The sequence below is a fragment of the Hydra viridissima genome, unplaced genomic scaffold, assembly GCF_058129835.1.
Source record: "Hydra viridissima isolate aposymbiotic clone 2 unplaced genomic scaffold, HvirCarnegie_v1 scaffold_5, whole genome shotgun sequence".
NCBI lineage: Eukaryota > Metazoa > Cnidaria > Hydrozoa > Anthoathecata > Hydridae > Hydra > Hydra viridissima.
Genome location: NW_028324304.1, coordinates 128,300 through 152,204, shown reverse-complemented (window position 1 = coordinate 152,204; position 23,905 = coordinate 128,300). Strand labels below are relative to the sequence as shown.

The 23,905-nt window shown below is 31.1% G+C and overlaps 1 long non-coding RNA gene and 3 pseudogenes across 2 annotated transcripts; 3 read left to right on the top strand and 1 right to left on the bottom strand.

The window, feature by feature from the left end:
• Nucleotides 1–224: 224 nt before the first annotated feature.
• On the top strand, nt 225–3,339 carry LOC149887403 (uncharacterized; annotated as a pseudogene). Its single transcript, XR_016452548.1, has 6 exons — nt 225–1,508; nt 1,598–1,741; nt 1,823–2,152; nt 2,370–2,525; nt 2,653–2,845; nt 3,006–3,339. The product of XR_016452548.1 is annotated as an uncharacterized LOC149887403 (transcript).
• A 2,436-nt stretch (nt 3,340–5,775) lies between these two features.
• On the top strand, nt 5,776–13,076 carry LOC149887402 (uncharacterized; annotated as a pseudogene).
• A 456-nt stretch (nt 13,077–13,532) lies between these two features.
• LOC149887401 (uncharacterized) lies at nt 13,533–16,466 on the top strand (annotated as a pseudogene).
• Nucleotides 16,467–21,235: 4,769 nt separating this feature from the next.
• LOC149887400 (uncharacterized) lies at nt 21,236–23,307 on the bottom strand. The gene is made up of 2 exons (XR_016452785.1): nt 23,195–23,307; nt 21,236–22,920 (listed from the first exon to the last, which is right to left on the bottom strand). It is a non-coding gene; the product is annotated as an uncharacterized LOC149887400 (long non-coding RNA).
• Nucleotides 23,308–23,905: the final 598 nt, after the last annotated feature.

The following is a 23,905-nucleotide window of genomic DNA, read 5'->3' as shown; positions in this document are numbered from 1 at the left end:
TCTCCACCCCCCCACCCCCCTTAATTTATGATTGATTTTGATAGAGAATTTTATGTTGATTAAGAATTTTATAAAAACATCGGTTTCAAAATCAATGGAAAGTACTCTTATCTTCAGATACGGCACGGTAGTTTCAAATTGATACTTTTTGGAGCTTTATTCTGAGCATGCGCAGTCAACAACTTCAAAACATGAAAAATTATCTTGTTTTTTTAATAATTTTTTTCTGAAGCTCAACTATTCTAACTTGTTTTTTTTTATGTTTGATATTTCAAATTTCTTCTAAACCGTAGCGAATTTTTTCAGAGTTGACCAATACAACCTCCTATTATAAGTTTTATTGTTGCAATTAAGATTTTCAACAAAAGCTTTTAAATCAAACGGTAAAATATTTTTCTTGAAATAATCAGTTTTTTAATCAGCTATATTATAATGAAACGAATTTTCTGTAGCTGAAAGTAAGATTATTTTTTTTCTTCATTTTATTCTCCTTCTTTTAAAGTCAATTCTGAAGACCGGTTATTTTTTTTTTCACTTTTTTTATTCATCTTACATAACTGCTATATTTAGGTATTTTGTAAACATGGACCATTCAACCAAGTTAAATATTATTTGTCGAATATGTGGAGAAGCTATAATGAAAGACTCAGTTGATGTGAATAAATATTCTGAAAGAATTGAGAATTCATATTATACAAACACTAGCATTGACAATAAAAAAGTTCACCCACAAAAAATGTGTAGGAGATGCTATACCATTTTGAGGAACGTTGAAAAAGGTTCAAGCACCAGTGTTAAAGCAATCAACTGGCCATTACCATGCACAGACAAATGTTTTTGTTTCCCCAAAATTTCTGGGAGGAAAGTTAAAAAATTAAAACCTGGTTGACCATGCATCATGGAACAAAATCAAAAGAGATGGACCAGACCAATCATAAATAGCTTAATTGGTAATATACCAATACCAACAATTCGTTTAAATGTAATTGATATTGATCCTGTATCAAATCCACATTTAAAATTATGTATATGTAAGTTATGCAACAACATCATGTACAAGCCACTAATACTAAAAGACTGTCAACAATCGTTTTGCTCAGTGTGTTTGTTTAAGGAGATTCAAGGAAAGTTGGAAACAGAAGCAAAATTCTTTATTTGTGAACAACATATTCTGTTAAATACAATTTTTAATTCTGTTAATGTAATACAAATGATAGAGCGCATTCTTTTAGGTTGCAATAAGGGATGCAAATTAAAATATACAGTTAAAGAAAATGAGCTTAAAAAATTACACGAAGAAAATTGTACTGGTTATATGTTATTGCAGGCTCAGATTTGCAAAAAAAACTACAAATGGGCTTGATACAACTCTTGCTGATGTTTTTATTAAAAGAAAATGATGATATACCACGGATTGTAGAAGATGCTGCATTGCATGTTATAAAGCAAAAGCTAGTTAACTCTGAATCAAACCCTTTGCCTTTCTTTCCGGAGGACCAAGGATAGGTGCATTTTAAGTATTATGGCAGAAAAAAAAAAGTATATTGTTTTGTTGTAATTGTTAAAATAGAATTTCATTTGAATTCTTACTTTCTAGCCTTTGCACTTTACTTCCAATCATGCACTGGAAACACTTTATGCAGATTTTCAAAAATTTATTCAAAAAGGTCAAATATCAAAATTAGCAAAGTATTGTAATAATGTCATTGACTTGCCACTTTTCGATATTCCTTTGACACTAGTATTACATTTTTCTACTATATTACATTTTTATTTATTTATATCATTTATTGATATATTTTTACTAATTTATTGAATTTAGGTGTGCATTCCATCCCTGCATATCTCATTGGGAATTTATCTTAAATTTTTTAATATGCTGGAAGATGCCTGTCATCTCATAGATGTTAAAATTGCAGCAAAAATGTGTGAAAAAAATCAAACTGCAAACAACAGAAATTTTAATGAATATATTGCACTTCAGTTAAAAATATATGAAGGAGAAAAGGTTATTGCTGAATATTGTGAAAAAATAACACTAATTCATGAAGCCATGGCAATTCAAGTTCTGTGTTCTCCTGAAAATAAAGAAAAGCTCTATGAAATTTTTCAGCCCAGAGTAATTCATTTTATGGAGAAGAAAAATGCTTAGGTATAATGAGTTAATATTTTAAATAATTTAATAAAATATTTCATGCTTTTATGTGTATGTAGCATTAATCAATTTAAGAGCAATTGGCCCTTTGATATATATATATATATATATATATATATATATATATATATATATATATATATATATATATATATATATATATATATATATATATATATTTATTTGTTGTGACTGTGTATATTTTTTTATATAGCTGATTGAATTAGAAGAACTAAGATCCAAAACATTTGAAAAATCTCATGGACCACTTGTGAATAAACTTGACCAAGTTCTATGTGGTCTTAATGTTCAAAGACAAGCTTATCATGGAAAATGTTTTATTGGGAACCATGTTCATAAAATGTTGCAGGTTTTTTCATCTATATTTCTGCATACAATTTTATAAATATCTTCTCAAATACATAAGTTCATAAATACATAAAGGTTTTTAAACATTAATTTTGTAAATGTGCCCTAAAATGATCTTTGTTCATTAGATAAACAGTGTCCTAGATCTTTGCAATTCAATACCTATGATAGTAAGCGATCTTGGATTTATTGATACAGATGTTCATAATGAGGCAATGGTTTTGAGTGAAAAATTTTTCATTTTGTTCTGCAAATATGCAACATGCTACAACTTTATGAATTCAAGTGAAATCATTAATAATGATCCATTATCAGAATTAGGTGAAATTACATTTTTAAAAAATTTATTGTCTTGCATTACAGTCCTCTTATTAAAATTCACTCTCATTTAAATTACACTTGTAAGGGTTATCGTAGTTATTCTTTTCTTTGTTTTCTTTATTTTCTACGTTCTTTTATTTATCTACTTTTTTGGAATTAGAAAGAGCCATTGAAGAATTAATGAGTTACTTTCGTAAAACATGGCCTAACGAGTCCATTACGCCAAAAATGCATTTGTTGGAGAGTCATTGTGTTGATTTTATAAGAAATTGGGGTTTGGGTCTCGATTTTTACGGAGAGCAAGGTATAGAAAACATGCATGCTGAGTTTAATAGTATGAACAGCACCTTTTGCCATATGAAAGGAGCGCAGCGACTAAAAAGTATTCTGTCTGAACATTACATCAAAAACTCCCCAGAAGCATTGAAAATCAGACCAACCATTAAAAAAAGAAAAGCTTTGTGAAGTTTTTCAGATGAATTGTGTAAACAGAGTATAACATTACAACTTAATTTCAATTATTTTTGTAAGAATTTTTTATAATATATTATATATTGTATATTTCCAAATAAGATAAATAAAAATAGTTCATATTTGAATTTCAATGGTTGGTATTAGAACAGCAACGAATATTTTATTTTTCTAACTCATTATATTTCAGTTTTTATTCTTTACGTTTTACTTAACATCTTGTTCAGTACCTATAACAAAATGAAAATTTTAGGGAAAAAACGTATTTTTTTTTAACGAAAAAAATTCTAAAAATATATAGGAAAAAAAAAACGGTTCTTCAAAATTTGACAAACTCTTTAAATAACTTAACTCGTTCTCTTAAACACTCCAGACTTTCTCAAAAAATTTATTAAAGTACTTATTTATGTAGAATTACTGACTTCCCTAAACTTCATACCAAAAAAATAGGTAAAGTTCTAGATCTTGCAAAAGTTTGACAAATTCTTTTGTGTAATATTTCTCTCTCTTGAAAGCAAATAATAATAAACACTTATTAAAAAAAAGAAATTTTAACATGCCATTGTTATAAAAAGATATAATAAGTTAAGTTATTAGGGCAAGGCTTTTCAAAGTTTTTTTGCGTGTTGCACGCTTTATTAAAAATCAAGCCGGAAAAATATTTGTTAATGCGCATGCCCACAATAAAGTTCCATTTCGGAACTGCCGCACTGATCTCTATAATAACTGGATAGCTCAACTCCGAGCAAAACTTCTTATTTTTTGACGCCAAAATCGCCATATTGGAAAGCCCCAAAAATTTTAATCCCGTAAGCTTTAAGTTCTGTTTTTCGGCTTATCGCGTTATCGCACATATCAGATTTCATTGTTCTGGGGCTTTCCAATATGGCGATTTTGGCGTGATTTTTGATATTAGAGATGCGCTATCCAGTTATTATAGAGATCAGTGAACTGCCGTGGAAGTTGAAAGTACAAAAATGTACGACAAATCGCTAATATTCGCCATCTTGAAAAGTGATTTTTTTTTTTTGTTTAAAAGTTATCATTTAAAAGTATTAACAACCTGGTTTTTATTTTATATATTAAAGATTTCGAATAATAGAAAAAAAAAACCGGTATGACCGCAGTGCGTTAAGTTCATAATCAGGTGTATATTTAAAATCCTTATTTTTATAAGGATTGGTGCAATTTTACCGTTCTTTTTTGGTATATTACTGCAGCCCTGTGTAAATTTGCGTAAAAGTAAAAAAGTGTTTTACGCATTTTTACCGCCATTTGACCCCTTTTTTTTTCTCTACTAGTAGGTAATGGAATTTAATTGCGTTTACTCTTATCGTGTCAATTTGCTTCAACTAAATTCATAGTTTGTTAGCTTGAGTACCCTTTCGAAAATTTTGTCAGATAAGTTGAAAAACCATCCGTAATATATAACTGATATCTGAAATATCAACCGTAAAGTTAGTGAATTCAAGATGGCGAATATTTGTGGTATATTTTTGTACTTTCAACTTCAGATTAGAGCACTTTCCGTTAATTTTGAGACCTATGTTTTTATACGATTCTTAAGACCCACTATTAAAATCTGAAAAAATAAATAAAAGGTGAAATTTTTTTTTTTCTTATTTGTGGAAGGTTTAACCTTAATAAACAATAAATAACGTACAACAATGGTATAAAAGTTTTATAACTTACCCTAATTTTGTTTTTTAAAAAGGGGCAAACCTCTAAAATTTTAAAAAATTTTCTATCTTCTAACAAAGATATCTTTAGTTTAGTTTAATATTTTTCTTTGAAATTTTTTACAGAGATAAAATGTAGTTAGGTGAATGTGCTGAGTTAAAGATATTTACACTATGGTATCCTATTCAAATAAAAATTTGGGTAACTTGGGCTATTTTGGTATTTAATTTAAGCATTACACTAAATTGCAAATTCCAGAACATTAAAAAAAATATATAATTCTTTTTTTAACTCAGCACATAGTTCATACAATAAACAATGCTTTTGAAAAGTTTTACTTAATTTGAAAAATTTGGCAGTTAGTTATCCTTGTTGAAAAATATGCTGTTTTTAAGTTAATTATGCACATAATTAATGACGTAATGTTGAAAAAATGAAAAATTTGTATTTTTTTATCTGTTTTGATTCCAATGCTACTAAAATGTTTAAGTGTGAGGTAAAAAAGCGATTCTATCAATATTTTTTTTTTTAAATAGTGGGTTGCCACCTTAATCAGCATAAAATTCTCTATCAAAATCTGTTATTTAAATAGAGAAAAACAACATTATAATAGAACTTAAAGTTTCGTGCCTTGCGGCAGTCATCAGCAATTAATGACATATATAAATATATATGTATATATATTCATATATAAATAAATGCCAATTAGCTTATTTTAAAATTGGCTAATTGGCATTTATTTTTGTTTCAGGTACTTAATAAATTCAAAGTTTTAAATTATGACTTCAAGGACTCCTCAATAGAGAAAAGTTAATAAAAGTATTGTAAAGTTAGCTTCTCAAACCAACGTTGCACCTATGAGAAATATTGCTGTTGATGATGATCTCAGTAGCGGACTGTTCATTAGGCTAACTAGGCTACAGCCTAAGGGCCTGTGATTTTAGGGCGCCTGTGCACGGGCTCTTTGGCCCCATGTCAAATCCGTGCATCTATCATCTATAATCTGTCAGTCAGATTCAGGCTTTGATCATATGCGATAATCGTGGAAACATTATCTTGTTCCTAAGTAAATAAAGTTTGATATACAGTATTATAACGATCTTTTGTGAAGTCGCTAAAATGTCATATCATCATAAATCAATAGCTCTAAGACGTCTTGAAAGAAAACGTGCAATAGAAGCACACACAGAAGTAATGTCAAAAACTGTTAAGCTCACGGAGATGTTTGGGAAGCAACAATCAGTAACAGTTACAGAACAAATGCCTCTTGATGATCCTTCTGCTAAATGTGCTATGCCTGAGGCAACATCTCATTCTCAAGATGTTTGAAATGTAGAAAATGATAATGACAACGAAACAGGAAGTAAGTTTGGCAATGACGATAATGGGCCAAAATTTGTTACTTTCAACGCAGTTACTTTCAACGCAGAAAAACGCTTTTCGTGGTGATGAGTTCAATGACTGGAAGAATGGCTTAGCCGTTATCTGTGCGCATGAAAAGTCATTAACCCACATAGCTGCCGTTTAGAGCACCAGAAGCCTTTAAGTGGCCGCAGCTCGTATCGATGAAAACATTGTCAAACAATTTAATGCAGAATGCCAATACTTCAGATCGGTGCTCGAACGTGTTGCTGAAGTAATCAAGTTTTTGGGCTAACAACTAATGGACACTTATGTTTAACCGAATTAAGCGTGCTAGCACACCAGATGCATGCAAGGTTGATCGATTAACTTGCCGTGTTAGATATCAACCTGAAGACAGGTGCGTACTCGTTGAGCGTTTCCTCAAGTTTCTTGACATGAGTGGAAATACTGCGAGTGAGATCTCAACAAGCCTTTTGGTGTTTTTAGAAAAGGTGGGTATTGACACTACAAACAGTCGTGGTCAATCATGTGATAATACTAGTAACATGTCTGGAATTTACCATGGTGTTCAAGCAATAATAAAGGCATAGAATTCATGAGATGAATACATCCCGTGCTTTGCACAGTCATTGAACTTAGCAGGAAATGAAGCAGCAAACTGCAAATCACAAGCATCATCGTTCTTTGACATTTTTGAGAAACTTTACTTGTTTATAAGTGCTTTAACACATCGCTTAAGAAAAATCTGGACCCAACACCCGTTTTGAAGAGTCTTAGTGAAACCAGATGGTCAGCTAGAGCAGAGGCAGCAAAGGCTTTTTAACGATTTTGTTCTTTTTATTTTTACCATGAAATAAAAAATGCTTTGGAGAATATTAGAGACGATGTCTGTGAAAGAGCAGACACAAGACGCGAAGCAGACGGTTTAGTTTAGAAGCTGAATCAGCTTGATTTTAAAATTTTGGCTGAACTCTGGTCGACCAAAATGGATCGCTTCAAGGATACGTCTACAAGCCACAGATTTGGACCTTAACACAGCTGTCAGTATGATGCAATCACTAACTGATTACATGAGCAGTTTAAGAAAAGAGTTTGAGTTGTTTGAATTCAAACAACTCAAACTCTTTTCTTAAACTGCTCATAAAGTCACCTTTACGTTAACGTAAAGGTCAGGAGTAGTGCTAGTAAATTTACCGATATTTTAAAAAACCGGTAATTTGGTAAAAAAAAAAATTATTACCGGGTTACTGGTAATTTACCGGTTTTTTTTCTAAAGGCTTAAATAGTAATAACCTAAACACTGAAAACAACAAAAAGCATAACAAATGAATATATTAGTAAAACAGCATCAGTTTACAGGTCCATCCTAGTTAAAAATAAATAAATTAAACAATCAAAAAGATTTTTTTTATATAATAAAATATAATTAATTCATTTATTACACATTAACATTTTTGTACTTTAGCGTAAACATAAACAAGCATAAACATAAAGAAAACTTCATTTTTAAAATAAAAATAATTAATATACACTGTATAAAAAAAAGGTTTCGCAAAAGGTTTTTTTACACTCGCATAAGTGATGTGTAAAAAAAGGTTTTTTGAAATTCTGATGTGTAAAAAAAGGTTTTTTGAAAGGGTTCTATTAGAAAACCCTTTAGCAAAGGGTTTTTCGTGGTAAAACGTAAGAAGCCAATAAATACCGAGTGTCGTTTATTGATATCGAGGCGTAATTAAAGAAGGATAAAAATAGAAAGGGTTTAAAATAGATTTAAAATCGCTTAGCAATATGATATTTTAAATAAAATAAATTGTATTTATTTTATTGCATTACATTTAAAATTGTCTTTAGTTAAAATTTTTAAAGTAGAATACGCAAAAGAGTATATTTTCTATAGGTCAATGTAATTCTTTTGAATTTTTAAAGAGTTAATAATTAAAATTTAATGTAGAAATAATAATAAAGTTAAGGAATTATGTCTGCAAATACTGAAAACTGGTCACCTGCAGAAGTAGCCAAATGGCTGATAGATAATGGATTTACTGAACAAACTGCAGCCGAATTTGAAAGTAATTTTTTTATTATTATGCATTTTATAGTAAACATTTTAATTGTACTGTTTAAATTGCAGATTCCTTATAATATACAATAGCCAAACATGCCCCAATTTCTTTGTGAATGTGGCAACAACTATTTTTCATTAGGAAAGTATTTGCGACATCTGATCTTGTTTCATGAAAATCAGCCTCTTTTTTACGTTAGATGTGTTTCAAGTGCATGCAAGCAAACTTTCAAAAGTGCTGATAGTTTAAAAAAACATGTTCAACGAATTGACTATAGTCAATTCTTTTCAAGGAGCATAAATTGTTTATTAAAGTAAGCTCTTTAAAAACACATTAAATTTAATGTTTCGTCGTTTAAACTTGTTCTGTACCTTGTGCCAATTAAACCTGCTGCAGAGAAAGCTCTTTCCGACTCTACACTGGTTGGGCGAACTGCTAAAATATACTTTTGGAGTTTGTTTAAATATTTTCCTTTAATATTTTGTTCCTTGAAATACGCCATTTCTTTCCTGACTATATTTCAAAGACCGGATGTTGTCTTCGGATCACTAATCTCTTCGTGAGCAATAGTTATCTTTTTTTTTTAATTACTAAATCAAGTTTTTCCTTCATTGAGATTGCTTGACTTGATGTCGCCACTGCTGATAAAACCGTAGATTCACTAGTTGATTCAGCTTCATACACTAGCACAACTTCAGCTTCAGTAGTTTCGGAATCGTTTTTTAAAAATTGTTGAATGATTTCTACAATATTTTTTTCCATAACCAATTTACTTGTTGTATTAAACACGCCATAATTATTTTCATTATTTAAAGCTGTGCATGGACATGGTTCATGAAGATATAAATATATATCAGAATATACGGTTCTTCTCTCACTTATTCGAAATATTAAATCTTGTTTCAATTCATTACTTAAAAATTATTTTGGTTACTTAGTTCATCCAACATGAACCTAGTTGTCAAATCTGCAGCATATAGATTCGTGTCCCTTGAACAGAGAGCTTCCACAGCTACTTTAACAGGTTGCAAAGCCATTATTATATTTGATACAACATTGAGATCATTTTCTGATTAATCAATATCGGATTTGATATCGATTAGACTCTTACGAACACAATTTTTAATCTTATAAATTCTTTCCAACATTATCAACATACTGCTCCACCGTGTTTTTGTGTCAAGGATTAGCTTAAGTTCTTTTTTAAATTCATCCTTAACATGTTTTTGGAGGATGTCATTTTTTGTTGGTGATCTACGGAACATGGCAACAATTTTTCGAATTTTTGTTATTATTGGACCTATACTTTCATGTTGAATTGATGAATCAGTAGTTGATGTATCCTCAATAACGTCAAAAACCGCAATATCTTCCATTACTCGTCCTCTTCATCTTCACCATGTTCAAATTCAGTAATAGCCACTTCTTGATTTTCTACGGAAATATTATCCGAAACAGATCTTTTATACAGCACCTTAATTACTTATAACTGGATGCCGTGGGCTAAACAAAGTTGATGATTTACGCCCAGTAATCTGCCTACCTTTTTCATTACGGCGGCCCCATCTGTAGTAATGGAAATTACATTTTCTATCGCAATACTAAATTCTTTAAGTGTATTTTGAAGATACGTTATACATTTTTCAGCAGGCATCGATCCTTTAATCCTAACCAATCCGAGATTCCAAAATACATTATCATACAAGTGGACATTCACATTCATAAACCTTCGATTTTTGAGAGATGTCCATTCATCGAAAGTCAAGCTGAATAATTCACCACGGGCTATTCTTTCTGATAATTCTGTAACGATTTGTTTTCGGATTTTGTCACCGCACTGCAACACCATTTTCTTAATTGTTTTTGGAGACTTTGGGCAATCATATCCTTTGGATTTAAATAATTGCTGAAGATCGTATGATGTGCAAATCATTTTAAATGATAAACAATCTCGTGCTGTCAGTCGTGTTAAAACAGCAGGAAATGAATTATCAATCGTTTTAGTAATGTTGAAATAATCAGAAACTTTTGATCTAGAATTTGTATCATTCTTAACGGAAGTTGTGGTATTTTACCGAATTACCGGTAAATTATTTGAAAATTAACGGTAAATTTAAACATAATTTTTAACCAATTTACCGGTTTTTGTAGTCCTAGTCAGGAGCTTACTGGCAATAGTGCATACAACGAGCTAAGTACCACTGATCTCTATAATAACTGGATAGCGCAACTCCGAGCTAAACTTCTTATTTTTTGACGCCAAAATCGCCATATTGGAAAGCCCCCAAAATTTTAATCCCGTAAGCTTTAAGTTCTGTTTTTCGGCTTATCGCTTTATCGCTTTATCGCACGTATCAGATTTCTTTGTTCTGGGGCTTTCCAATATGACGATTTTGGCGTCGATTTCGATATTAGAGATGCGCTATCCAGTTATTATTGAGATCAGTGGCTAAGTACACATAAGCGTGTTAGAAGTACTCAAACCACTTTTCATGAAGGCAACAAAGAGGAAGTTAGCTTGTTACCAAGGGTTACCAAGGGTTACAAAGATTACCAAGACTTGTTACCAAGGGAAGATTTTAGAATAGGCTTTTTCCTAAAAATCATAGACAGCATCTTGGCTGCTATGCAGAAGCGTCTTATTGCGTGTTCAGGTGTTCGAGATAAGTTCTCCTTCCGACTCATATTAGTTGATCTCCCTGACTCCTGTCTGCGTGAAGCCTCATCAACATATTACTATATTTTCTCTCAGATTGGTATTTTTTGCACAAGGGGCCCATAATATGTCATTAGCCTAGGGGCCCCAGATTTCTCAGTCCGCCACTGGATGATGTTGATGTGAATCAAGATTATGTTTTGGTTGAAAGTCCTAATCACAGTATTGTTAATTCATCTGAGAGCAGTGATGAAAATTATATTGAGGGAGAAGCCAGAATTTCTGACAATGGTGCAGAAGATATGTTTCAATCTATGTTGGCTAAATGGGTTGTACAAAATCAAATTTTCAACATAGCAACTAACAAATTACTTAAGTTGATTCGGTCATTCAGCCATAATAATTTACCAAACGATGTAAGAACGTTGTTAAATACACCTTAAAGTATTGAAGTAAAGGTTAAGTGTGGTGGGGAGTATATTTATTTTGGAATGCATACTTAGAAATTTAATTAAGATATCCAACATTGATAAAATTGAATTATTTGTTAATATTGATGGTCTTCTGTTATTTAAAAGTTCTTCTGTTCAAGTATGGCTAATATTATATTGGTTTAAAAAATTGCCACCATTTAGTGTTGCAATATTTTGTGGAAATGCTAAACAACTCATCTGAGGAAGAGTTATTAGAAGATTTTTTAGAAGAATTAACATCTTTATGTTTGAGTGGCGTGAAGCATGCAGGAAAGCATTATCCTCTTTCTGTGAAATATTTCTGTTGTGGTGCTCCAGCAAGACAATTTTTTAAAATCTATTATCAGTCATAATGGTTATAATGCATGTGAACGTTGTGAAATCCGTGGGCAATATATCAATGGGCATTTTATATTTGAAGGACTAGATTATCTTTTAATAACTGATATTGGGTTTAATTTATGTAATTACAAAGAGCATCAAAATAGTTTATGCAGTTTATCAAAGATAAATTTTTCTTGTTGTTCAGGATTTGTTTTAGACATAATGGATTTAGTATATCTTGGTGTAGTTAAAAGAATCTTGACATGTTTGTCTGAAGATCCAAATATATCTAGACTTGCACCTGCTCGAAAGGCAGCCATATTAGCGTATCTTCTACAATTTACTGGCAAAATGCCATCTGACTTTGTCTAACAATCACGAAGTCTGGCTGAGTTTAAATGAAGGAAAGCCACAGAGTTTAAGAACTTTCTTTTGTATACTGCCATGGTTGTACTAAAAGATATTGTTTCACACCAAACTTATCATCATTTCTTGGCATTATCTGTAGCAGTGACCATAATGGTTGATGACAAGTTTTTTAAAATTGGTGAATTAGTGTTAACTTACAGCAGCTTTTAAATTGGTTTGTAAGCACTGCTCCTGTTTTGTATGGACAAGATTTTATGAGTTATAACATTCATAATTTAACTCACATTGGTGATGACATTAGTAATCATTCGTCTAGCTTGCAAGAAATCTCTGGTTTCACTTTTAAGAATTACCTTAGAACTCTTAAAAAGTATATTTGTAAACGTCAAAATCCATAGTCACAGATTGCTAAAAGAATCATTGAAATCAAAAATACTAATTCTTATAAAAATGAGAAGATTATGAAAACAAAAATTGCCTCTAATAACAAAGACAGCTGGTTTTTCCTTCATCAAAGTGATCTGCATTACAAAAACTTTAAACGAAAATGATATTGAATGTAAAGTTTACAAGTTGTGCAGACTAGATGGGTTTTTTAGCAATCCATGTTGCTTAAAACTCTTGGATATTTATTTTCTGCATGCAAACAGAAGGTTTCAGAGAAAAGTCATTAAAAAGATTGAAATAAAAAATAAAGCATGTGCTATTCCATATAAAACTGGGATTGTTATTCTACCACTGCATCACAATGTTGAATTATAGATAACTTTTATTAAAAATTCAGTAGTTCATAGTTGTTTCATTTGTGTTTATATTATTACTGTTGCTGTAATTTAGAACAGTATTTCAAAAGAGTTTAATTTTCCATGAAATATTCGCACATAAAGTTTGAGGAGCAGTATTTGTTTTTTGTTTTTTGTTTGTTTGAAGAATAAACCTGATACAGTTTACAATAAAATATGAAGTATAATCATGTGCAAACTATGTTTTGTTTTATTGTATTGAAAATTAGTCAAAAAATTTATATTTTCTGACATTAAACAATTTATAAGTATGTTTGATGGTTGAAAATATTCATATTTCTTTTAGTTATACTTTGCAAAACATTTTCTAAAATAAAAAATTCATTACTAATAAAATATAACTATTTAAAAAATAAGCACCATTAAGAGAATTAAACACTTTGAATAAATTCTCTCCTCAAAATTTCTTGCTAAAAATTTTACAGGTTTTTTCAATTTATTATCAGCTAATAACATCCAACTTATGGTCAAAATCTTTGAACTATGGTGTGGGCCAGAGCAGTTTAGTTTGAGTATTCAAAGTAAGGTGTTATTTGTGAGTATGAAAATACAATTTCGTTAAATTGGATAAAGAATGGCTTTGTTTATTGGCCAAATTGAAAGGTGGAATCAGCAATTACAAAAAGATATGACCCAACGGATGATTGGCTTAAGTTTTAACTAAAATATTTCAAAATTACAGGTATTTTAAAATATTGTGTTAACATAAGGAAGAATGATTACAATAACACTTTATTTGTTAACTTTTTAAATTTACTATGAACACCATTTGTCCCCTTTTTTTTTAAGTTTTAATATTTTCATTTGCCTTATTGAAATCTTTAGATAATGATAAAAGTGAATGTGATGAGTATGGTGACAATGTTACTGCTGGAGAGACCAGTGGAGTAATGGATGTAATAAGTAAAAAATGTAATAAGCCTCCTATGTCAGATAAACCTTTTTACATTTCAGTAAATATCTTTTTAAAGGGTTCCTAAAGTTACAAATACAAGGAGGATTTAGATTGCATAACTAGACATGAGGCCTGTTGATTGTTAGTATTTTTTGATTGTTTTTAATTGTAAAGACAAACAAAAGAAATTTCTTACAAACTAGCCACAAACTTTGATTTTTCATAACTTTTGAATTGTTGGTTAAGTTTTCCTATTTTTTAAAGCTATACAATGCTATATTTTAAAATTGAAAATTAAAACAACTAGGTGAAAAATGACAAGATAAATTCTCCTTTGTTTTTGAAGACTTGTAAAAAACTGTAATGTTTGTTTTTTAAAGTTTTATATGTGCGCAAATGAACTTCTCCTGATAAGAAACAAATCACATTGCCACTTCTTGTTCCTCCTACTAAGAAAACAGAGCGAACAAAGAAATCTAATTTAGGTAAGCACTTGCATAAGTTTGTGCTTGCACCATTATTTTTTATTGAAGCTTCTTATGAATTTTAAAAAAACATATTAATTTTTTTTTTAATGTTCACTAAATATTTAAAGATACATCGTAAACAAGTCAGTTGTCCTATTGGTAAAATTGATTGTTAGGTCATGATTTGGTTGATTTTTCATTGTTTAGATATTGAACAGTTCTTAAATGACAAAGATGAAAGTTAAAGTAGTGCAGGAGAAATGTCTCTTAAAAAGAAAAAGAAAGATAAATATATACTCTATATTTAAAATCAACATCAGTATAAAGAAAATGTAATGTTAAAAAAATATTTATAAAAATTTTAAGGTTTGTCCTTGTGAGTTTATTTTTTGTAATAGTATCTATTTTTGCTAAAATTATATTAGGTTGTTTACCACTTAAATCATTGTCAGGGAGTTCATATGTTAGCATGCCAAAGAAGTGATTCTGTGGTTGAGCTAGAAAATGATTGTATAATATCTTCAGTGATCCCATTGATTTTGCCACTAAGGAAAGACTCTGCAAGTGTGCGTGATGAAGTCTTTTTAAACAACAATGATGATAAAGGTAATATAGTTTCTGAGCTTACTTTTTTTGCCAGTTTTTTTGTAATTGTTTTATTGTATTGCTATTTGTTATCAGCAATCTAAAATGACACTGTTGTGTCATTCTAGATTGCTGATAACTTGAAAGAGTCTGATGCTTTAATATGCAGGCTGGAATTTTTGTTTGATAAAGATTTTTGACACAATTTATTCTTTTCATATTTAGCATTTCAATTGATGGAAATTCAAAAGTTGGAACAGATCAATACAAGGCTTGACAATCTGTTTAGATTAGTTCATACTTTTAAAGAAAATAAAGGTGATGTTTATCATCTTCCCAAACCATTTGCTAAGCTTGCAGATTTCATTAACTTTGATGCAGGGTTAACAAACCCGAAAGAGTTTAAATCATTTTTAAGGTTTTAATTGTTTTAAACTAATTATATGAACTGGGTATGAAAAATAAGACGGCGTGAGCTATTCTAAATTTTATATAAGAAACATTCAAAACATTTTCATGTTTTGAATTTTTTTTTACTAGAGGTCTGCCGTTTTTATAAAGTTTGAATAATTTGCGTGTTTTCAAGTTATTAGAAGAGTTTATATACATACACCCATATATACATACACACACCCATATATACATACACACACCCATATATATGGACAGGTTTCAATATATATTATAACTGTAAAATTACTTTTCCATAACAGGTGAAAGAACTTTCTAGACTTGGTGGGAGCAGCGCTAAAAAATGTGTGGCAAATTTGTTAAACAGGTATATTTCAATACACCGGTTCAAATCAAATATGAATAGACATGTCTAGACATGTCTGTCTACTAACTACTTAGTTGTGTTGATGTGTGCTTTTTCAAATTTTAATTGAGATATCCATTATTGTTTTATTGCATAATTTTATCATGATTTAGTTAATATAGTTTTTACTGTATGTTTTAAATTAAATTTATTTTGTCTTTACAGGTTAATAGCAAATAAACTGCAAGCAAAGTTTAATTTGACTGGATCTAACGCAAAACAAATAAAAAAGATAGGATTTCAAAATTTAAATATTTACAGAGGAGTTATTGGTATGTGTGTGTATATATATATATATATATATATATATATATATATATATATATATATATATATATATATATATATATATATATATGTATATTAGGGATAGTCAATTTGAGGAAATTTTCAAATCTAAAATACCATACACTCTAGATTTGGGGCAAATGTTAAAAAAACAGTTCCCAAAAAATTTCAGCTCAACAGGTCCACTCTATCCTTACCCCCTAAGCACTTTTTTTGAAAAAAAATTCTCAAAAACCATCAAAAACAGCCAATTTTCCAGGTCCAAGGGGAAAGTTAAATGAAAAAAATTTGAAATTTTTTTTTTCTGGGATGTTTATTTTTACCTATATTTTTTAGCAAAAGTACATGGTATCGTAGTTTTTTAAACAAAAAAAATTATTTTTTGTATTTAGATTTGAAAACATTACAATATTTGATAATAGTTTCATGTTATTGGATTAAGTTTCAAAAGCAAATGAATTCCGTGTTTATGTTCATTTTCACCACTTTTCTTCCTCTCAAGTGAAGATAAGCTTTCTGCAAATTTACTTTTAGAAAGTTTGTTTGAATGTCTTCCAGGTGTTCTAAAAGCACAACGAACTTTTTCAACAGTTAGTAATGTGTTCTGTTTATCTTCCTCATTATTGTATCGGTGAATAAATTGCTGCATCATTCCAACAGATCTTTCTGAATGATCATTTACTACAATTAAAGATTTGGCATAATTCTGAAAGCTTTTAAAAGCAGATTGAGTAAACCAAAACTCAGAGGGAAGCAAAAGCCAATCTTTTATCCTTTGTTCCTCTAATCCAATTCTATCAAACATAAGATATGAAAATTCATCAACCAACAGAGCAAGTGAAAAAGGATGTTCACTAAATTCGTTTCCCATTTTTGTTTTATCTTTTATATCTATTTTTGATTTGTTTTTAGTATTGTACCATGATGAAATCGGCATTTTAAAAGTTAAAATTGGTTTTGCAAGATTTGTTTTCTCCTCAAATGACATATTATCATCAAGAAAGGGAGCTCCAAAAGCGTCATTATACCATTTGGCATAAAAGCAAACTGTAAATTCTTTTATTAGTCTGATTTCTGTCTTGAGTTTATTGTTTTGGTTTACAAACTCAAGATGGCTGGAAAGAAGTTGTAGCTTTAGGTAGTAAAGTGTTTGGATAAGAACCTAGCATGATGAACTGCTCCAGGTTTTCTTAGTATTAATGAAGAGGAAGAAAGGTAAATTACGACGAGTTCTGCAAGCTCCTTTCTATATGATAAAATCTTTATTTTCTTTTCCCTTTGTAATATATTCTTGGCAAAAGTTCAAAGACTCTTGCGCAGCTTTCTCAAAAATGGTTCCCCTTACTACTTTCCAATCAAACTTTATCAGTTCTGTTTGATTGTAATTAAAATCAGGATTTTCAAAATTTGTTTTTAATTTTTTAAAAATGGGATTATCTGATCCTGTGGAATGTTCATCTGAAACAGAATTACAAAAATGAACCATTCTTAATTCACATACATGATGTCTGCATGCAACAAGTAAAAGATATTTGTCTATATTGTTGGATATTCTAATTAAAGAACCTTTCTTTAACCCAGTGTTACTTGCAGTTGTATCAAAACATATACCTCCTACTTTGGATTCAAGGTTGTACTCCTTAAGAAGGTCCATTGCACCATTGCACTTATCTTCACCAGAGGATGATGGTAAAGGAAGTACACCAAGCAAGTGTGTCTCACCTTCAATATTTACGAGTACAGCCAGTCTATCAGTTTTAATTCTTTTTCCTTTGTTTAGTTCAATTAATGTTTTGCCATCAAAATGCACTATGCATGGGCATGGGGATTCATTAATTGCTTGTTGATCATCTTCTTTTGATATCATGCATATATTATGATTTGCATGTTTCATTTTTCTAGCTGCTGTAGACTGGCTACATTTGAAATCTGTCAGATCAGATCCTGATTGTGTTAGAATTGCACCTGTAACTTTATGTAAAACACTTGGAGAAATATCACTGATTGTAGCCATAAGAGCTACATTACCAGCAAAAACATCTACGGGAATTTCAGCAGTGACTTTTTGTTGTGAAGGTTTTCTTTTAAACCACTCTCCAGTATCAAAATCAGTATCATTCAAGGAGTCCTCACTAGTATCTTTATTATTCTCAACATTAGTTGTACCCTCTAATTCTTTATACAGTTGTTTCACTTGCTGCTTTCTCTTTCTGCTACTCTCCATTGCCTAAAAATGTAACAAATAACTCACTTCTTATTAATTTAATTAAATTATACGAGAGACTGAAATAGTGAGTGAACATCTTTTTTTTTGGTTCAGCTATTTTTATTTTAAACCGTCTTAAGTGGCATGTAAATTGTAAGTAAGTTGGTTAGAAAGCCTAGCAATCTTTTGTTTTTTGGTTTAAAAGGAATACATACTATTTTTCTGTACTTCTTATCTTCTGATCCAAGCATAAGTCTTCTTTCCCCTTCTTGGTTCTCCAGAAACTCCAAATCCACAAGCTTGTCTAAATCAGATCTTTTATTGTCATTTTTTATTGTACTCCATAGATCAGGAATGCCAGCCCAGAATATTTTGTTCAGGTAAACTTTAAAATCTTGTTGCTTCGCCAAATCTGCAGCGGATCCCCTTTTTTCATGCTTCTTAAGTTTTGAATATTCATTGTCCAGATTTGAAAGATTTTTCACTGGACTTTGATCGTTTAGTATAAAAAATCCAGCTTTAATCCATGGCGCTTTTACCTTGGCCATAATACAATCACATTTACTTTTTATTGCACATCTTTCAAAGTTTTTCTGAGGAGGATAAGCAAGAATAGTGGCTTTTTTTGATGTACCTGGGAAAAATGATTTGTTGGGGAGGGGGTTCAACTTTGAGGGGAGGGGAGGGGGTTCAAAATCTCTTTTTAAAGTTACTAGGGGATAAAATGAGCTTACGTATCCCGTTACAAAAAAATACATGGTGGGGTTTACACGCCATCTTTGAAACGTTTTAAGTTATAACCTGAGGGAGAATAAACAGTTCGGTTATTTCACAGATCACGTGCATGTTCATAGTTCCAAGTTTTGAAAGGATCCAGCGTAGCTTGAATAAAAAGTGAACACGCACGTGCCCAGATTGGCGACCATCTATAGGCTGTAGGAAAATAACAAAAAGATTTAAGCGCCTCCGAAAGAATTTAGCTCCCTTAGGATTTCAGCAAAAAATATATTTAACGGAGAAAAAAATTAAAGAGCAAGGTTAAGCAGCAGTGGCGGCAATAGCATCAGCAGCAGCAACAAAATAAACAATAAAAAAAAACAAAAAAACGGCTGCATGAAAAAAAAAAAAAAAAAAATTCCGTTTTTACACTTGCGTGTTTGTCTGTGTGTAATCCTTAATTGCTTGGTTTTTTGTTGTTGGTTTTACCTTGTCATTTTTTTTCTGCACACATTCTCTTGGTCAGTAGTTTTTTGAAATGCAAAAAAAAACGTCAACGAAAAGAAGTGAACGGGTCATTGCACGTCGCGTCTAACAAACAAGAGGGGTAAAGACAAAGACGTCCGCTGTCGATAACTCATACATACTCCAAGCTGACACACTCTTGAGACACTTCGAAATAAAGCAAATGATCAAAGTCATAACACTTGACAAAATCGAAACAAAAATCACAGCATGCGCAGACAACCCGTTATTTTACATTAAAGGAAAAAAACGTAAAGCTAGAACTAAACATTCCTCTAAAACACGTCAAACTTGCGAAGAGCATAAAACTCAACAGATAACAAAGTTACGACGCTCTAGTTCTTTTGCATTTTGTTTTTTAAATGACCCCGTCTCTAAACCCCGAAAAGACTAAAACGCGACAGTCAAGAAGTTCGCCGATACCTTTGCATAATAACTTTTAGGAAAATCTATTTGGCTTTTCTTTTGTAGAATCTATTCGCCGAAATTTTGGTGTTTTCTGGGTACGCTACTCGCGACATTAAGAACTTTTAAATCATTCCTTGGCACTAGTTGCTGGCTGTTCTAGTAGTGTTTTGGATTTGGGTATCAGGACGAGATTTTTGTCTGTATATGTAAGAGAAAACTTTTTTCAAGATATCTTTGAATGGGTGCTCCGATCTTTGGTTATTGAGAAAGTTTTTCGACTAAATAATTGCCGTAAAGGGCATTAAATTGCAGTGCAATTGATTAATCAATGGTCTCATTTATCAATGTTAAAGGCCTTAGGCTCTGATACACGACTTTGTATATGTTTTTTTGTATCATTAGTCGGCACTCTTAACCGAAAGCGCTCTGTGCGGTATATAGGTTTTTCCAAGCCAGTGCTCGTATAGGTCCGGGCTTTTTTCTGCAATAATATAATGACGTTGTCTTAGTCTAACGTTTTATGATTTCTCATTGTCTTTTTCTGCTTCTCATTCCCACAATGTTCATGGACATGTTTTTTTATTGTCATTTTTTAGTTGATTTTTGGTTTCTTTTTGGAAGACATTGGTCATGGTATTGGGTTTGGTCTCTGTGTGTCTTTTGTTTGTTTTTGTTTCTTGTAGTGGTGTTTTTTGTATTTCGTCTTTAGATCCTGTGTGTTTTTCTTTTTGTTTTGTTAAGGTTTTCTGTTCTCTGTTTGCCAAATTTGGTTGGTATCGTTTCACTTATCCTTTTCGTAGGTATTTGGATATTTTTATTAGACTGATTGTCTATATCCATGGGTGTGTTCACTGAGGGTAAGACAATCAGGACTTATCAATTTTAGTTTTCATTTCAAGTTTCAGGGAGCACCATAAGAACTATCGTCATAAATATAGTTTAGACTAGAAACTTTCGGGGGGAGGGGGGGAAAGGAGGGGGGGGGCAAGAAATTTCGGTTGCGCAATAAATACTTTAATAAGACTAAATTTTGAAAAACTAAAAAGTATTTTTAATGTATAACCCATTAATTTGTTTTTTTGTAGTAAGTAAAAAAAAAGCGAATAGCCTAGAGTAAAGAACAACGTAAATATAATGTTTTGAACTATTTTTTAATTAAAGGCTTCACACGTATACAACATTTTGATTTCACCTATATTAGGCTGTACTCTCTGAAACACAAAGTTGATATTTTCTTACCGGTTTTCTTGCTTATTACCGAAATGTTAGAAAAGGTTGTTTTAAATTGTCATTTGTATTTCTATAACAAATTTTTCATTTATAGTTTTAAATAAACAAGTTATTGATAAAAAATTAATCATCATATAATTCTTCTGTCTCTAATAAAAGTCTACCAAGCTCAGATGCTCTGTACTTCTTTTTCTCATTCTTCATCCTGCTTGGCTTCCTCATTTGAATTAATTTTTCTTTTTTGTTAGCACTAATACTACTCTGTCTTTGTTGAAGTGTTATTGAAATCAACATAGATGGAATTTGAGTAAGGTCTTCACATTGAGTTATTTCATACCCTTGTTATTGTCCCTTGAAATTCTTGAGTGTTTAGCTGTGGCTGTTGTTGCTCTTAACAATTTTTCATCCAATCTTTAAGGTTAGAAGGAACTCTTGTGTAAATTTTACTAACAAAAACGAGCATGCTAGTGATTTTTTGTTTTACATAGTCTAAATTCTGTCTTTCTCCTACTGAAAACATTTTTTCTGAGGAAGCAGAAGTCGCAGGTATCGACAAGTAACTTCTAGTCAGACCAGTTAGCAAAGGTAGCTCATTTTCATTTTGCTTCCGCTATTCCAATGCATCCACATCCCTTTTAGATAAGGCCATTGTCTGAAATGTTTCACATTCAAACATCAAGGGTGGCTTGATCTTTGAATGACTTGACTGTGATGCCTCAGGGCGCTGCGCTGAAATCTGCCTCCTGCCTTTCAAAAACTCAAGGTCCATTAGATCCATAGCTTCATCAAGGTCTGATGTTTCAAGCAAAAACTGATCATCATCCAACGACTCGTAGAACTAGATTGTGGTAGGGTGATCGTCAACCAAAACCTTGATGGTAGCTTCTTTCCTTTCCTCACTGTTTGCTACATTTTTGAGTGTATATCCTCTATAATATGGGTGCAGAGGTGAACCCACATTATAGCATTTGACTGCAATGTCATTATTGGGTAGACTTTTCTCAAATTCTTCGTTGAAGTAGTGCAAGCACTCTGCAACTTGAGAGTCACGCTCTTCAATGTCATTTACAATTCTTTTTCAAAGTAAGCCGAGATTTAATAAGTCTTTTTGAACTTTGTGCATGGTCACCTGTTTTTCTGAAGACCAGGAATCAGAGTATAGTTTAGATTCGGCTAGAAACGGTAAAATGTTGTAATTACTGTTGAACTCTAACTCATAAGTAACATAATGCATTGTAAGGGAAACGAAGAGATCACCGTTTCTTGATATCCATCTATCTGTTGTGAAGGCTGTCATTTCGCAATGCGGAATGTCTCTCTCAAGTTGCTTTTTTACATCACGTCTTAAATTGTGATAAATATTTGGCAGCTTGTATTTGGATAAGGTGGTTGGACTTGTGAACAAAGTTAATGCATCTTCATTTTGAAACCAGCAGTTTCAATAGCGTGAAACGGGAGGTTAGAGAGGACTAGTGTTAGAGTTAGGATGGTATTAAGCTCCAACTGTTGTGCACTTTGTGGAAGCCACTTTTTGGTTTCAGTAAAGTCTATCAACCCTTTTTTTTTTATTAATAGGAGTCTATCAACCCTTTTGTTTTTATTAATAGGCCCAAACTCTTGTGGTGCTGGACTTATCAGCCTCTGCTTGAGCATCCCTCTTTTCTAGAAGTTTCTTCACTTTCTTTTGATTATCAGCTTTTTGCATCTGGTAAAAAGATAGCTGGTGGTAGGATCTAAAATAAAATAGTGGAATTGTTCATGTTAAAAATGGGCAAAATAGCCCATTTTTAACATGAACAATTTTTCAAAATTTTTCGATAGTAGATAGTTCATAAATCTTAAATATAAAAACCACAATACACATTTATGTGTTTTTGAGTAATTAAATTTTTTTTTTCATCAAAATAAGTCGCATTTTACTCAGAAATTCCGGTTTTTTATTGCATTTACCCAAAATTACTGGGATTAAATATATTGTAAATTAAAGTAAAAGAGTAAAACACTTACTTTAAGTGAGTTTTAACGAGTGTTGTTGAAATCGACTAAAAGTCGACTAGTCGAAAGTCGAAATTAGCCGACTTTGAAAAATCGAAAGTTAATTTAACTGACTTTAGATTTCCTACTAATCGACTAAAAGTTTGATTCACGTCGGGAAATCATCATAATATCCTTATTTCTATTTTTTCACTTGATTTAATTTTATCAATCATTAATATTGTTATGATGCTACTAATTGGTATTAGTAAAAATATTTAATAAGTAGTTTATCTTGAAAAGATAAATCATTTGTAAAGATTGAGTCATGCGTAGGAGTTTCATTCAAAGCGGTTTTTTTAATTCAACCAAAATATCTGAATATTGAACATAATTTGCTGTTTCACATCAATTTAACTCTTAGTTTACTGTATATACCACCACTTCATTAATATGTTTCCTTTTTCTCATTATAGTAACCAATTGATGCTTTTTAAAACAAATTGTTAAGTAATGTGTTATGGTACTCAGTTATGGATGCGAAAAAGTTTTGTAAATATGCCACCACAAAAATTATTTAGCCGCCCATCTCTCCCCACTAATCTACGCGGCTGCTTTTTATTAATTAAATTTTTTGCTTTAATTGGTATGAAAAATGATATAAAATGCTCATCCGTGTTTTTTCTCTTCTTTTCTTCGTGATTTTAATTTGCGTTTAATTTTGCTTGTTTATTCATATATTTA